Source organism: Hemiscyllium ocellatum, chromosome 25 (genome assembly GCF_020745735.1).
Source record: "Hemiscyllium ocellatum isolate sHemOce1 chromosome 25, sHemOce1.pat.X.cur, whole genome shotgun sequence".
Lineage (NCBI taxonomy): Eukaryota > Metazoa > Chordata > Chondrichthyes > Orectolobiformes > Hemiscylliidae > Hemiscyllium > Hemiscyllium ocellatum.
In genome coordinates this window covers 55,275,829-55,292,830 of record NC_083425.1, presented here as the reverse complement: position 1 = coordinate 55,292,830, position 17,002 = coordinate 55,275,829, and the positions used below count along the sequence as shown (strand labels likewise).

General features: G+C 42.2%; 1 protein-coding gene across 3 annotated transcripts in view; it reads right to left on the bottom strand.

Moving 5' to 3' along the window:
* Positions 1-16,503, bottom strand: part of unc13d (unc-13 homolog D (C. elegans)) — a 169,320-nt gene extending 152,817 nt beyond the window's left edge. For 2 of the 3 annotated variants that reach the window (XM_060844631.1, XM_060844633.1), the window contains exon 1: positions 16,327-16,503. The gene's annotated coding sequence lies outside the window, so the exon portion shown is untranslated. Of the gene's footprint in view, positions 1-16,103; positions 16,174-16,326 lie in introns of those variants that run through there. The other variant, XM_060844632.1, reaches the window with a different exon arrangement.
* Between the last annotated feature and the right edge of the window lie 499 nt (positions 16,504-17,002).

Genomic DNA, 17,002 nt, shown 5'->3' with positions numbered 1-17,002 from the left:
GTTCATTATCCAGCAACAACTGGATTGAAGTTTGCGTGTGTTTTCACAGACCTAGGTGTGGGCAGTTGGAGAAGATTACAGGGAAGAGCTCTCTAGCTCTGGCTTGCTCTCTCTGTCTCTTAGTAAGAATCAAAGTGAAACCAACTGAAAGAATGTTCAGTGAATTATTTGTGAAACCTGTATTGGGCAAGAGATTTTCACACATTAAAGCAACAGTTTGTGAACTAAGTTACCCAAGCCCCAGCCATTGTCTTGTGCTGGCCAGAACCAGTTCGAGCCAGGTCAGCTCTGAAGAATGACAGTGGGCATAAATTTTATTTGGTGGAAGAGTAATGAGGCAATGTTATCAGTGTCCTTGGGCCAGAACCAATAACAAAACGACACAGGTTCGCCAGAACAACTAGAACCAATGAGGAAAAGACACCACATGCAGGAAGAAAAGGAAATGGATAAAAGTGGAGGATTTTGGACATTCCAGCAGAGAAAACTCAGGAGATCACCCTTTACTGAAGTTAAGGACTCTATACTTGGAAGTATAAAGACTATATCATGACCTTGAGAAATCACCTGGCCAGCATGAACTCTTTTCTCGGGAATTAGTCTTTAAATTCCTTACTGTTCAGGGAACGTCAGAGAAACATGGTGGCTGCGTAGATAGATTATAGTCTTGTATGAATTGCATGCCTGCTTTTAACCTTGTCTTAACCAAACCTTATGAATAGCATGTCTGTTTTAACAAAAAAAAAGTTGGTGGTTAGGTGAGACAGATTTGACTTTCTTTCTCTTTGTGCCAAGCCAATAACTGTTGCCAAGGGTGGTAACCGGGCAACACCCGATATAATTTCAAATATCAGAGTTCATAGATCTGAAATCTAGTCAGAGGATTTTCCATCATTCTGTGATTGTCAACAATTTGATCTCATTGAAGAAACTGTGAAAAGTTAACCTATTCTATCTTCTGCATTCATACTTTTGATATGTTTTCTGAATAGTGTTGTGTATTTTGAGATTGAGGGAATATTGTTTAATTCTGCATAGTAGCTCAGTTAGCCAATTTGCCATATTTTAAAGGATATATTTGATCATAACAAAAAAGGTATTTTATTCAAGGTTGAGTTTGATAGAATTTTGATTGACAAGGGAGACAAGAGTTATGGGGAGCACACAGGAAAAATGAAACTCAGGCCACAACCAGAGATAAGCCATGATCTTATTAAATGATGAAGTAAATCTAAATGCCAAATGGATTAAACCTATTCCCAAATTCTATGTTCCCTCAGTGAAAATATCCTACCACACTGAAAATGTTTTACAACAGTGAGACTACAACAACACAGTACTGATACTCCCTCACACTCAGATGGGCACAGGTAATCAATCTCCACTATTCTATGAACTGTACCAATTCAACAGCACAATATGTTAATGGTGTAAATACTTCAAAACAGTGTTAGTACTCCAACACAATGCTCTACCACCACAAAATTCTACAACGTGGTGAAATGTCAACACAATTATAGCATTCTATTACAGGGAAATTATGCCAATAGCATTAATATTCTACAATGTTATGTACTTTATTACAGTGAGAATAGGACTACATGATGTTGATATTCTAACAAATCACTAATATTCCACCATTTATTCGACTGGGACAACACAACGATCACAAGACAAGCTATACAGAGGATAGCCAGAGAATTTCTAGCAGCATGGCGCTCATCCATGGACTTCATCAATAAACACATTGACCTAGATTCAATTTACCGGCCACTACAAAACTGGCAACCGAAAGTGGCAGGAACAGAACCAAGTAAATTCCAGAAAACCCAGTATAGCAGCGCTTCAGAGGAGACGCCACAGTACTGAAGATGTCACCTAGACAGGGGACAAACCGTCTGCAAATCAACTTCCCAGCTTGGCGAACATACCTACAATTACGACAACCAGTATTCAAGTTACACATTTTTACGGAAACCTTGAACACCAGTTAGAACACTCAAGTACAGTTATCCTAGAGCAACATCATGACATTATGACAACTCTGTCATAATACACTGATTATGTAACGTGTACATAATTACACCAGGACAACACATTCAATTATAAGACAGCAATATTGTGGCAACACAGTAGAACGTGATAATTCTTCAACAAACACATAAAACAATGTATCATTACAGCATACACCACAGTATAATTTAATATATGGCACAGACAAGGTTGACAATGAAACAAATAGACTTTTACAAAAATAAAATCAAATTTCAGTCATAATAGCAAATGTAACACCAATACAAGTAATAATACAAGAATAAAACACAAGGGCTAAAAAAATCTACCTGTGCCATCAACATCTAGTGCATCTATCCATGTCAGTTTTGGTAGGAGAGACAAGGTTCCACTTTCACAGTGAAAATATCCTCTATCACATTACATGGCATGATCACTGTGCTAAATGGGACAGATTTGAATAGATCTAGCAACTCAAGACTGGGCATCCATGAGGCACTGTTAGCCATCAGCAGCAAAATTACATTCAATCACATGAACCTCATTGCTTGGCACATACTCACTCCATCAATACCACCAAGCCAGGTGATTAATCCTGGTTCCACTGGCTAGAAACTAAAAATCAGATGCTGAACTAGAATGATGCTGCCACACAGGACTACATGCATACCATATAGTGGAAGCAGCAGGTGAGCTGAGTAATGCAACATCGATGGATCAGCTCTATACTCTGCAGTCCTGCAACATCCATGATTCAACCCATCCTGTGACATTTGGAAATCACAAACACTTAAGCAATCCCATGTACAGGAAATGTCACTGCTTGCAAAAGTCTGGTTTTGGAGCTGGAACAGCAGTTTGGGTTATGGGGTGCATTCACAAAGCAGCCTACTCTGTGGACTGTATGTTCAGAGATTGACACTATGCAGATTTGGGGAAAGCAGTCAGAAAGGATTTGGGAGGCCACCAAGCAGTCTCTAAAAGAAACAGCAGCAGGTCAGGAATCCCCAGAGGTCCTGCTCACAAACTGATTTTCCATTCTGGGTATGTAAGGAGATAGATCCTTGAAGCAAGGCTGTCCTCTCCTGTATAGTAAAAACCAGCCCATATTGCCATGGGAGGCCAAGCTATAATGGAGAGGAGGGGAGAAAGAAAAGCAAAAATACAATATTGAAAAGCAATTCATTAGCTACAGGACAGGCAGGCATTTCTGCAGCCATCAATATGACTCCAGAATAATACCCTAACACCACCTCCCTGGTGTTCGGGTCAAGGATGTCACAGAGCGGCTACAGAATATTCTTCTGGGGAGGGTGAATGGTCATGGTCCACATTAGTTCTAATGACACAGATAGGAAAAGGGATGTGATCTTACAATCAGAACTCAGGGAGTAGGTAAAAAATTAACAAGAAGTAAAGTAGAAATCCCAGAATGTTAGATTCATTGATAGGACTAGTAAGAAGGTTCTGGTAAAAGATTTTTAACAGTCAGAACTAAATTAAAAAGAACCTCCAGAATGATAATCAGCTGAGTGGGCTGGATGCCTGCTTTGTGATGCTAACTGTGGGTTCAATTAGCATATTGGATGAGGTTACCATGAAGGTCTCACCTTCTTGACCTTGCCACTTGCCTGAGTCACATTGATCCTCAGATCAAATCACTACCAATTATCTCTCTCGAAGGAGATAGAGCACTCCTTTGGTCTGCTAGAACTATGACAAATATTATTACTAATCTCCAGATTACTCCTAGTACCAAGTTCAAGTGAGTTCCGAAATAGGAGGATAAGGCAGATGTGGCAATCATCGTTCAACCTTACCTAGATTCTGGGATGATGTTGAAGGATTGGATAATTACAAACATTATGCCCTTATTCAAAAAAAGTAATAAAGGTAGATCTAGTGATTACAGACCAGTCACTTTCACTACAGTGGTAGGGAAACTTTGAGAAACAATTAATCAGGGTGATTTTAATATTCACGTGGAAAATGGTGGGTTAATTCATAAGAGTCAGCATAGATTTGCTAAGGGACAATCATGTCCAACTAACTTGCTGAAAGAAAGGACGTTGCATGAATTTATATAAGACACCGGTTAGACCTCAGCTAGAGTGCTATGTAAAGTTCCGGATGCCACACATTATTTTATTCATTTGTGGGATGTAGGCATTGCTGCTGGCCAACATTTATAGACCATCCCTAGTTGTCCTTCACAAAGTGTTGGTGAGCTGCCTTCTTTAATCGTTGCAGTTCACCTGTTATAGGTTGACTCACAATGCCATTAGGGCAGGAATTTCAGGATTTTGACTCATCAACAGTGAAGGAATGGCAATATATTTCCAAGTCAGGAAGATGTGTGGTTTGGGGGTGAATTTGCAGGTGGTGGTGTTCCCTTGTATCCCCTGCCCTTGTCCTCTGAGTTGGAAATGGTCGTGGATATGAAAGGTCCTATCTAAGAATCTGTGGTGAATTTCTGCAGTGCATCTTGTATAGATAGTATACACTGCAGCTGCTGAGCATCAGTGGTAGAGGGAATGGATACATGTGGATGTGATGCCAATCAAGTGGGCTTCTTTGTCCTCAATAAAGTCAAGTTTTGTTGAAGCTGCATCTTTCCAGGTACGTGGGGAGTATTCCATCACACTCCTGACTTATGCCTCATAGATGATGGACAGGTTTGGGAGTCAGGAGGTGAGTTACTCAGCGCAGTATTCCTAGTCTCTGACTTCTTTTGTAGCCACTGTATTTATGTGGTAAGTTCAGTTGAATTTCTGATCAACAGTAACCTCCAGGATGTTGATAGTGAAGGATTCAGTGATGGTAATACCATTGAATGTCAAGGGCAGTGCTTAGATGGTCATAGCTGAAAATGTGTTGCTGGTTAAAGCACAGCAGGTTAGGCAGCATCCAAGGAACAGGAAATTCGACGTTTCGGGCCAGAGCCCTTCATCGAAACGTCGAATTTCCTGTTCCTTGGATGCTGCCTAACCTGCTGTGCTTTAACCAGCAACACATTTTCAGCTCTGATCTCCAGCATCTGCAGACCTCACTTTTTACTCTTAGATGGTCATAGCCTGACAATTGTGTGGCACAAATGTTACTTAACACTTGTCAGCCCAAGCCTGGATATTGTCCAGATATTGTTGCATTTGAATATGAACTGCTTCATATGAGTTGCATATGTGCTTAACATTGTGCAATCATCGGTGAACTTTACCCACTTCTGATCTTAGGATGGAGAGAAAGTCATTGATGAAGCAGCTGGAGATGTTTGGACCTAGGACACTATCCTGAGAGACTCCTGCAGAGGTCTCCTGGAGCTGAGATGACTGACGTCCAACAATCACAATCATCTTTCTAAGGGTCAGGTATGACTCCAACCAAGAGAGATTTTGCACTTGATACCAGTTTTGTTATGGCTCCTTGAGGCCACACGTGGTCGGATTCAGCCTTGGTGTCAAGGGCTGTTACTCTCCCCTCCCCTCTGGAATTCAGTTCTTTTGACCATGTTTGAACTAAGGCTGTAGTGATGTCAGAGGCTGAGTGGTCCTGGTGGAACCCAAACTGGGTGTCCCTGAGCAGATTATTGCTGAGCAGATGCTGCTTGATAGCCCTGTTAATGACACCTTCAATCATTTTACTGATGACCAACAGCACACTGATGGGGTAGTAATGAGCCAGCCTGTATTTGTCCTGCTTTTTGTATACATGATGGACCTGGACCATTTTCCATATTGCCAGATAGTTGACAGTGTTGTAGCCAAAAGACCAGAAACATAGTAGCAGAATTAAGCTATGCAGCCCATCTAGTCTGCTCCACCATTCGATAGCTGATCCGATAATCCTCAACTCCACTTTCCTGTCTTTAATCATCATCCTTGATCCAGTTACTGATTAAAACCCTGAAAATACTTAATGACCTAGCCCCAACAGTCTCTGCGGTAAAGTATTCCTCAAGCTACTCAATCTTTCCTCATAAGACAGTCCCTCCATACCTAATATCAGTCTAGTTGAACCTTCTCTGAACTGTCTCCAATGCCAGTATATCTTCCCTTAGGTAAGGACCCAAATGGTTCACAGTACTGATCAGTACCTGGATAGTTTTAGCAAGAACATCCTTCTTTTACATTCCAATCCCTTTCAAATAAAGCCAACATTCCATTTGTCTTCCCTAGTATCCACTAAACATCTCTTCCATTTCCTGGTTCCCCATTATTATTTCCTAGGAGAAAGTGAGGACTGCAAATGCTGGAAATCAGAGCTGAGAATGTGTTGCTGGAAAAGCACAGCAGGTCAGGCAGCATCCAAGGAGCAGGAGAATCGACGTTTCGGGCATAAACCCTTCTTCAGGAATGAGGAAGGTGTGCCAAGCAGGCTAAGATAAAAGGTAGGGAGGAGGAACTTGAGGGAGAGGCGTTGGGAATGCAATAGGTGGATGGAGGTTAAGGTGAGGGTGATAGGCCGGAGTGGGGTGGGGGCGGAGAGGTCAGGAAGAAGATTGCAGGTCAAGGAGACGGTGCTGAGTCAGAGGGTTGGGACTGAGATAAGGTGGGGGGAGGGGAAATGAGGAAGCTGGAGAAATCTGCATTCATTCTTTGTGGTTGGAGGATTCCTAGACGGAAGATGAGGTACTTTTCCTCCAGCCGTCGTGTTGCTATGGTCTGGCGATGGAGGAAGCCAAGGACCTGCATATCCTTAGCGGAATGGGAGGGGGATTTAAAGTGTTCAGCCACAGGGTGGTTGGGTTGGTTGGTGTGGGTGTCCCAGAGGTGTTCTCTGAAACGTTCTGCAAGTAGGCGGCCTGTCTCCCCAATGTAGAGGGGGCCACATCGGGTGCAGCGGCTGCAGTAAATGATGTGTGTGCAGGTGCAGGTGAATTTGTGACGGATATGGAAGGATCCCTTGGGGCCTTGGAGGGAAGTGAGGGGGGATGTGTGGGCACACGTTTTGCATTTCTTGCGGTTGAAGGGGAAGGTGCCAGTAGTGGAAGTTGGGTCGGTGGAGGGTGTGGACCTGATGAGGGAGTCGCAGAGGGAGTGGTCTTTCCGGAACGCTGATTGAGGATGGAAGGGAAATATATCCCTGGTGGTGGGGTCTGTTTGGAGGTGAACAAGCTGCCAGAGTAAGTGGTAGAGGTGGGTACAATTATAATATTTATATAATTATAATATTTCGTCTTCCACATACCGACGAAGAGGCAGGCATAGCTGGGGCCCATGCGGGTGCCCATGGCTACTCCTTTGGTTTGGAGGAAGTGGGAGGATTGGAAAGAGAAGTTGTTTAGAGTGAGGACCAGTTCAGTCAGTCGGAGGGTGTCAGTGGAAGGGTACTGGTTGGGTCGGCGGGAAAGGAAGAAGCGGAGGGCTTTGAGGCCTTCATGATGGGGGATGGAGGTGTATAGGGACTGGATGTCCATGGTGAAGTTAAGGCGTTGGGGGCCGGGGAAGCGAAAATCATGGAGGAGATGGAGGGCATGGGTGGTGTCTCGAACGTAGATGGGGAGTTCTTGGACTAAGATTTCTCCAGCTTCCTCATTTCCCCTCCCCCCACCTTATCTCAGTCCCAACCCTCGGACTCAGCACTGCCTTATTGACCTGCAATCTTCTTCCCAACCTCTCCGCCTCCACCCTCTCTCCAGCCTATCACCCTCACCTTAACCTCCATCCACCTATCACAATCCCAATGCCCCTCCCCCAAGTCCCTCCTCCCTACTTTTTATCTTAGCCTGCTTGGCAACCTTCCTCATTCCTGAAGAAGGGCTTATGCCCGAAACGTCGATTCTCCTGCTTCTTGGATGCTGCCTGACCTGCTGTGCTTTTCCAGCAACACATTTTTCAGCATTATTATTTCCTAACCTCATTCTTGAAGAGGCCTATGTTCACTTTGGTATCTCTCTTTCTTTTCATATATTTAAAGAAGCTCTTGCTGTACATCTTGACATTACTTGCAAGTTTACTCTCAAAACTTATTTTCACCCACTTCATTATTTTTGGTCATATTTTAATGGTTTTTAGAACTTTCTCAATCTTCTAATCTTTATCACACTGTATATTTACTTTTAATGCTCTCCTTAACTTGCCTGGTTAACCATGGTTGACTTATCTCTTTCCTAGAATCCTTCTTCTTCACTCGAATATATCTTTATTGTAATGTATGCACTATTTTCTTAAACATCTACCATTGTTCCTCAACTGTATAAACTCCTTCCTCAGTCCACTCCAGCTAGCACTGCACTGATTGCTTTGTAACCATCCTGATTTAAGCTTAGAATGATTTAATGTGACCAAAATTACTGTCTCTCAATTGAATGCAAAATTTTGCCTTCTTATGGTAACTGTTACCTGGGGAGACAGTCGTACCACACAGAAACAGACCCTTTCATCCACCTTACCCATGTCGACCAGATTTCCTAAACTGAACTAGTCCCATTTGAGTGTATTTGTACTATTCCCTCTAAACATTTCCCATCCATGTATCAGTCTAAATGTCTGTTAAATATCATAATTATACCCACCTCTACCACTTACTCTGGCAGCTTGTTCAATTAACGGACCACTTTCTGTGTGAAAAAGTTATCCCTCAGGTTCCTTTTAAATCTTTCCCCTCTCACCTTAAATCTATGCCCTATAATTTTGGACTCCCCTAACCTGGGAAAAAGGCCTTGGCTATTCACTGTATCTATGCCCCTCTTGATTTTATAAACTTCTATAAGGTCTCTTCTTGGCCTCCTCCTGAGTAAAAAATCCCAAGCTACCATTATAAATTAAGCCTTCCAGTTTCGATAACATCCTTGTAATTTTTTAGTACCCTTTCCAGTTTAATAACATTCTTCCTGTAGCAGTGCAATCAGAATTGTGCACAGTACTCCAAATATGGCTTTACCAATGTTTTGTATAGCCAATAACATGATATCTCAACTTCTGCACTCAATGCTCCAATGATGAAGGCAAGCATGTCAAACGTCTTCACGACCCTGTCTACTTGTGACGCCACTTTCAAGGAGCTATGAACCTGCATCTGTTGTGTAAGTTGTGCCCTGCTCTGTCTTACCAAAATGTAACATTTACCTTTCCCTGGATTCCTTGTCATCTAACCTTATTAACCAGCCTACCATGCAGTAGCATGATGGCTCAGTGGTTAGCATTGTTGGGTCACAGTGCTAGGTTTGCCTTGGGCAACTGACTGTGTGGAGTTTGCACATTCTCCCCGTGCCTGCGTGGGTTTCCTCCAGATGCTCTGCCCTCCTCCCACAGTCCAAAGATGTGCGAGTTAGCTTTGCAAGAACGGTTTCAGGAATGAGAAATTTCTGTAATGGGGATAGATTGAAGAAGCTGGGACTGTTCTCCTCAGAAAGAAGAAGGCTGAGAGGCAATTTGATAAAGGTTTTCAAAATTATGACCACACCAGACAGAGTAGGGAGAAGCTCTTTCTGCTCATTAAAGGAAAAGCGAATGAGAGGGTGATGCACAAACAAAGCAAGTGGGTAATGAGAAAAAACTTTTTTTTGACACAGTGAGTGGTTAGAGTATGGAATGCACTGCCTGGAAATGTGACGAATACAGCTCCACTGAAGCATTCAAGAAGACATTGGATGAAAATTTGGATAGAAATGGTGTGCAAAGATAAGGAGATAAGACAGGAGTCTGGCATTAGAAAATAGACCCAATGCAGGCACAATGGGCTGAACAGCCTCCTTATATTACTCACCAGCTCACTCAAGTGAACCTGTCCCACTGGATCGTCTCCCTTCTACCCCAGTACTGGTGCCAGTGCCTTATGAACTGAAACCCATTCCACCCAAACCTATCTTTCAGTTATGCATTTAACTCCTTGATTTTATTTACTGGCTCAAGTGGTGAACAAAAAGGTAGAGGTATAGTCTCAAGAGTGAGACAGTGAGTGAGAGAAAGACTAGCCATCCAGAGTGTGGTGCTGGAAAAAGTACAGTAGGTCAGGCTACATCCAAAGAGCAGGAGAGTCAACATTTCAGGCAAGAACCCTAGGTTCCAGTGCATTCCAGACACCTACCACTCTGTGTGAAAACACTTGCTTCTTCCCTCCTTTGAACTTGCCCCCCTCACCCTAAGTGCATGCCCCCAGTACTAGACATTTCGACTCTGAGAAAAAGATTCTGCCTGTCAACCTTATCTATGCATCTGATAATTTTATAGATCTCTATCAAGTCTCCCCTCAGCCTCTGCCAATCCAGAAAAAAACAAACCTAATTTTTCTAACCTCTTAAAACTCAAGCCCGCTAGTCCAGGCAGCTTCCTGGTAAACCTCTTCTGCACCCTCTCCAAAGCCTCCACATCCTTCCTGTAATGTGACAACCAGAATTGAATGCAGTGCTCCAAGTGCAACCTAACCAAAGTCTTATAAAGCTGCAACTTGACATCCTGACTCTTCTACTCAATTCCCACCCAACAGAAGGCAAGCATGCCATACACCTTCTTTACCTCCTATGTACTTGCGTGGCCACTCTCAGGGAACTATGGACTTGAACTCCAAGATCCTTCTGTACATCAATGCTCTTTACAACTTCCCAGATTAAACTCCATCTGCCATTCTTCTGCCCATATCTGCAGCTGATCTATATCCCACTGTATCCTTTGACAACCTTTTATACAATCCACAATTCCACCGATTTTCATGTCTGCAAACTTACTAACAGTCTCATCTACATTTTCATCCAAGTCACTTAAGGCCCTAGGTACAGATCACCACTAGTCACGGACCTCCAGCCAGTATTTTTCTGCCACCACTACCTTCTGCCTTCTATGGGCAAGCCAATTTTGAATCCAAGCAGGTAAAAACAATAACTGCAGATGCTGGAAACCAGATTCTGGATTAGTGGTGCTGGAAGAGCACAGCAGTTCAGGCAACATCTGAGGAGCAGTAAAATTGACGTTTAGGGCAAAAGCCCTTCATCAGGAATAAAGGCAGTGAGCCTGAAGCGTGGAGAGATAAGCTAGAGGAGGGTGGGGTGGGGAGAAAGTAGCATAGAGTACAATAGGTGAGTGGGGGAGGGGATAAAGGTGATAGGTCAGGGAGGAGAGGATGGAGTGGATAGGTGGAAAAGGAGATAGGCAGGTAGGACAAGTCATGGGGACAGTGCTGAGGAAATGACCTGGGAGTTGCAGTGGGAGAGGGACTCCCTGAGATTCTTGTAGAGAGAGGAGGAAAACTTCTTCAAGGCAGGCATCCTTGCAAGAGGATTTGCAGTAGGGTTAAAATCCTTGACCTATCACCTTCATCCCCTCCCCCACTCACCTATGCTACTTTCTCCCCACCCCCACCCTCCTCTAGCTTATCTCTCCACCCTTCAGGCTCTCTGCCTTTATTCCTGATGAAGGGCTTTTGCCTGAAACGTCGATTTTACTGCTCCTCGGATGCTGCCTGAACGGCTGTGCTCTTCCAGCACCACTGATCCAGAATCTGAATCCAAGCAGCCAAGTCACCGTGGATTGCATGCATCTTAATCTTCTGGATCAGCCTGCCATGAAGAAACGTAGTGAAAGCCTTACTAAAATCCATGTAGGCAACATCCATTGCTCTATCATCATCAATCACCTTTGTCACCTCCTCAAAAATTTCAATCAAGTTAGTATGACATGACCTACCCTGCACAAAGCCATGCTGACTGTCCCTAATTAGGCCACTTTTCCAAATCCACTTAAATCCTATTCCAAAGAATTCTCTCCAATAGCTTCCCAACCACCAACATGAGGCTCACTGGTCTATAGTTTCTTGTGGAACTTTTAAGTCAGACAACAATCACTTTTGTCTTGATGTTTATACCATTCACTTCAACTTATTGTAATTTTGTTTTTCTTTTAATCTTTTGTGTTCTATTTTGATCTGTTACTTGTTATATTTGACCATTCTATTCTGATCCTGAATAACTTTTATTATCTTTAAAGCTATTGATAATCTGGGGTTTCATGTTGTTTCTTTTCCGTATAGAGTCATGCAGCATAGAAACAGACCCTTTGGTTCAACTCGTCCATGCTAACCATGTTCCCAAACAAAATTAATCTCACTTGCCTATGTTTCCCCCATATTCCTCAAATCTTGCCTATTCATGTACTTATCCAAATGTCTTTTGAATGTTGTAACGACATCTGCATCCACCACTTTCTCATTCCACACACTGACCATGCTGTAAAAATGTTGTCTTTCATGTTCTTTTTCAATCTTTCTCCTCTCACCTTAAAAATATGCCCCCTAGTTTTGAGCTCCCTCACTTTAGGGAAAGGACTTTGCTATTCACCTTATCTGTGCTCTTCTTGGTTTTCTTGTATGCCCCAGTGAAAAAAGTTCCAGCCTATCCAGCCTATTTTTACAACTTAAACCCTCCATTCCCAGCAACATCTTGGTAAATATTTTCTGATATTTTGGTGTCATCCACTAACTTACTAACTTAAATTCTCATTCAAACAGTTTATATCAATGACAAGTTAAAGTGGACCCAGTACTCATCCCTGTGGATCACCGCTGGTCACAGGCCTCCAGTCCAAAAAACAAATCCTCCCCCACCTCCCTTTGTCACCTATCGTCAAGCCAATTTTGTATCCAATCAGCAAGCTCACCCTGAATCCCATGTGATCTAACTTGACCAGTTAGTCTGCCATGCAAAACCTAATCAAAAGCTTTACTAAAGTCCAAGTACACAATGTCTACCACTCTTCCTTCAATCTCTTTGGTTACTTCCTCCAAGAAGCTCAATTAAGTTTGAGAGACATGAATTCCTTCGCACTAAACCATGCTGACTAATCATTGTTTGCCTCTCCAAATGGATGTAAATCCTATCTTTCATAATCACCTCCAACAACTTACCCACCACCGATGTCAGACTCACAGGTCTATAGCCCCCAGGCTTCTTCTCATAGTCTTTCTTAAAGAAAGGCACATCATCAGCCATCCTCCAGTCCTCTGGCACCTTGCCCATGGCTATAGATGATACAAATATTTCTGCAAGGCACCCCACAATTTTCTCCCTAACTTCCCACAACATCTTGGGATACACTTGATCAGATCCTGGAGATTTATCCACCTTTATGTTTTTGAAGACCTCCAGCACTTTCTCTTTTGTAATTTGAACTTTTACAAAACATCAATATTTATTTCCATGAGCTCTCTAGCTTCCATTTTTTTCTTCACAGTAAAAGCTGACACAAAACATTCATTTAATATTGCTCCCATCTCCTGAGGTTCAACACAAAGATAACCTCGTTGATCTTTAAGAGGTTGTATTCTGTCTAGTTGCTCTTTTGCTCTTAATGTACTTATAGATTCTCTTTGGATTATCCTGTACCTTTACTGTCAAGGCTATCTCATAGTCCCCTCTTTGCCTTCCAGATTTCCCTCTTAAGAATGCCCCTACATTACATTCTTTGAGAGTTTCATTTGATCCCAGTTGTCTACATCTAATATATGATTCCTTTATAATATTGTCTGGAACCTCTATCCTTATTTATCCATTGTTCCCTAATTTTACCAGTCTTACCTTTCACTGTAATAGGAACATAATACCTCTGAACTTTTGAAAGCCTTTTACTTCTCAGTTGTCCCTTTACCTGCAAACAGTCCCTTCAAGTTTCCAGTTCCAGTAATACAGGTCCTTCAAGCCTCAGTACTCTTGCCAATGTCAATAAAAAACGTAAACCCTCTTTCTCACATCACTCATTGTAGGAAAGTTGAATGTTTTGCAACTTATAAGAGGCAGCAAACAGACTTTGGCTGCTGTAGGTAAGCCTGTTTATCAAGACTAAGCACTACAGAAATGCTACAGAAGGGCTTTGTTCTATGGGTCAGAGACTTCAGAAACTCTCTCAATGTCAAGTTGAACCCAGTGCTTTTTAGCTGCCTTTCCTTTGTTGAGAGGATATAGAATGGATTTACACTTTATATATTGTTGAAGCTCTGAGTTAAGGTTTGTCCTCAAGGATGAGTTTGATAGGTTCTCAATGGCAGGATATGCTTCCCTGACGGCCTCTCAATGAGACTGATGTTCCTTAATATAACCTTGACATATCAATCAACCTTGTGTTATTATTACCTCAATTACTAAAATCCTTGACGAATATTAAACATTTAAATGAGACTTAGTAATTGTCTCATAGGCAGACATTGGCCTCTAGATGAGATACCATGCCCTGAGTAATGGTGTTACTTTTATATCTTTAGCTCCTGTATTTCTAGCAATGCCGCATTACAATCAGAATACATTAGGAAGCAAGGGGCTCTCCTAGTGTAGTGGTAGCGCCCCGACCAGAAGGCTAGGGTTCAAGTCCTACCTGTCCCAGAGATGTGCAATAACAGATTGATTAAATATATCTAAATTTGAAAGCACAATCCTTCTTGTGGGTGGAGTAATTCTGAACAATATTTGATTTGGGGCCCAAACCCATCACTTGTGAGATCAAAAACTGCTCCTTTTCAGAACTCCCTCAGGTGAGATTTCAGAGAACACCCCAGCTTACCCTGCACTCAATGCATGTCTTGTAGTACTGTATATTCTCCACTAGCCCCACACTCTTTCACAGCTTTGTAAAGTTTAACGATCAAGATCATTCTCTTTGCAGATGAAAACACTCCTCCTGAATCACAGGTATCATTTGATTTGTAACTGTTTATTCTGTGATAGAGTGTTTAATTCTATCACAAAACTCATTATTACTCCTTCACCATTTGAAATCCCTAGCTTACCCTCTCCTAAAGCCAGCACTGCTGCCCATACTCTCTGATATTTTGATAGCAATCTCTTTAGAAAATCAGGAACTGGAGATATTCAACAGGTCTGGCAGTATATGTGTCAGGGAAACAGAGTTTTAATCTTTAAGCTCCAATATGATTCATCTTCAGAATTTAAAGGAGCTGGAAAATGATACTGACAGAGGAAGTGGTTTTTATTATACTGACAGAGGAAGAGGAATGAGTGAGTGGAACAGGTTGTGAGGGTGCCTGGAGCAAAAGACAAAGGGAATGTGAATGATAGTAAAGGCATGATAGAGATTTAAAATAGGTGTAAATATGAGGTAAGAAAAGGAGGAAAAGGTCCATTCTGCTGACAGCAAAGTCAGCAAGACACACAAGACATGGCTGGAGCATACAATAAAAATATCATACTCTGAAGTTGTGAAATTGAATATCAAATCCTAGAGGCTGTAAGGGCCTATGTAGAAAATGTGATGCTATTCCTCCAGCTTGGGTTGAGTTTCATTGGAACATCTCAACAGGCCTAAGACAGAAACTTCTCATGGGAGCAATATGGTTGATTAAAATGGCAAGCTACTGGAAGGTTGGTGCCACACATTATCCCAATAAAACTTCACTGAAGCTGGAGCAACATGATCTAATTTTCTGTTTAGACACTTTATAGACTCTAGAGCTCAATATTGAGTTTCACAACTCCAGGCTCTATCCTCCATTTTGACCCCCTCTCCCAAAAGAACTGCACTGACCATGGTTTTGTTTGCATCATGTTGACTTTGCTTTCTGCAGAGTGGACCCATTTTCTCATTTTCATATCTATTATTTATGACTATTTTACATCTCTATCGCTCCTTTACCATTATTCGCACTCCCTTTGTCTTTTACTCTGGGCACTCTCACTCCTCTGTCAACAGCATGAAAACCACCATTTTCCAGTCCCTTGCAAGTTCTGAGGTATCAGATTCAAAACATTAACCCTTGCCTTTTCCACAGATACTGTCAGAACTAACGACTTCTCCAGCTCTTTCTGTCTTTATTTCAGATATCTGCCATGGTCAGTATTTTGCTTTTATAAGAACTGGAGGCCATTCAGCACCTCAGGTCTGTTCTGTCGTTCAATTACTTAACTGAACTTCAGACTCGTTTAATTGCCTTAGCTCTGAATTCAGTGATACTCTTACCTAAAGGTCTATTCACCTTATATTTAAAAGTATTCCTCACAACTTTTTATGGACAAGAAACACAATGGTTCACGGTCAGCCATTGCACTGAGTGATATCAACTTGTGGCACGAGTACAGAGAATATTACACCCTGCAAATGTGTTGCTGGTCAAAGCACAGCAGGCCAGGCAGCATCTCAGGAATAGACCCTTACCTGTTTCTCCCAGGTCAAGACGTACTACCAGAATGAGAGAGAAAGAGACATAGCAATTTGCTTCATTCACTTCATAACCTGGAAATTACAACAGCTCAGACACAAAGATCTAACACGTACTGAAATAAGCAACAGTCCCGAGAAACAGTGTTCAATCTAAAAACCAATCAGCTCGCTTATTACAGTGAGTGCAACGGAAGATTGTCAGTAACTTGTGACTTACTATGAGGAGATTGCGTTCTTAGAAGAGTTCTCAGAATCCACTCAATAGCCAAGCCAGATAGTCAAACTGATACCTTGGCTGATCCAGCATTGTGGGATTATTTACCGGGGTAGAAAACATGATTCATTTTCTCAATGACGAATGGCTCCCTTGTAGTTCTGAGCTGCAATCAGCTAGTTGAGCTCTCCAGCTTGCGACATACTTTCCAACGTCAGAGGAAACCACAAACTTATCTTTGCTTAACCATTCAACAGCACAGGAAATGTTCGCTGTCCTACTCTCCTGGCCCAGCAATACAGCTAACACATCACACATTAGGCCCCAATGATGCTGGGAGAACAAATATTATTTCCTGATAATTATAAAACTTAGAGGAGAATACCCTTATTTACTATTCCTTTCTGCTCCAATCCCCATGTATTCCCTAACTCAGGCTGCCTTGGTGCCTGCTAGGGTAAAGGTCGCTGGGTATTACCTCTTGCCTTCATATGGGAAGATAAATCATGAATATCATGAGGTAGTTCTTCCACAATCAACATCAAGGCAGCTGGTTAATCAAAAATTGTTAGCATCACCACTTGCCTTCACCCAATATCACCCAGGAATCATTTGATTGTGATCAGGAACTTGGAACATCTTTTTCTGGATCAAAATTTAGCTTTGAAAGAGCCTTAGT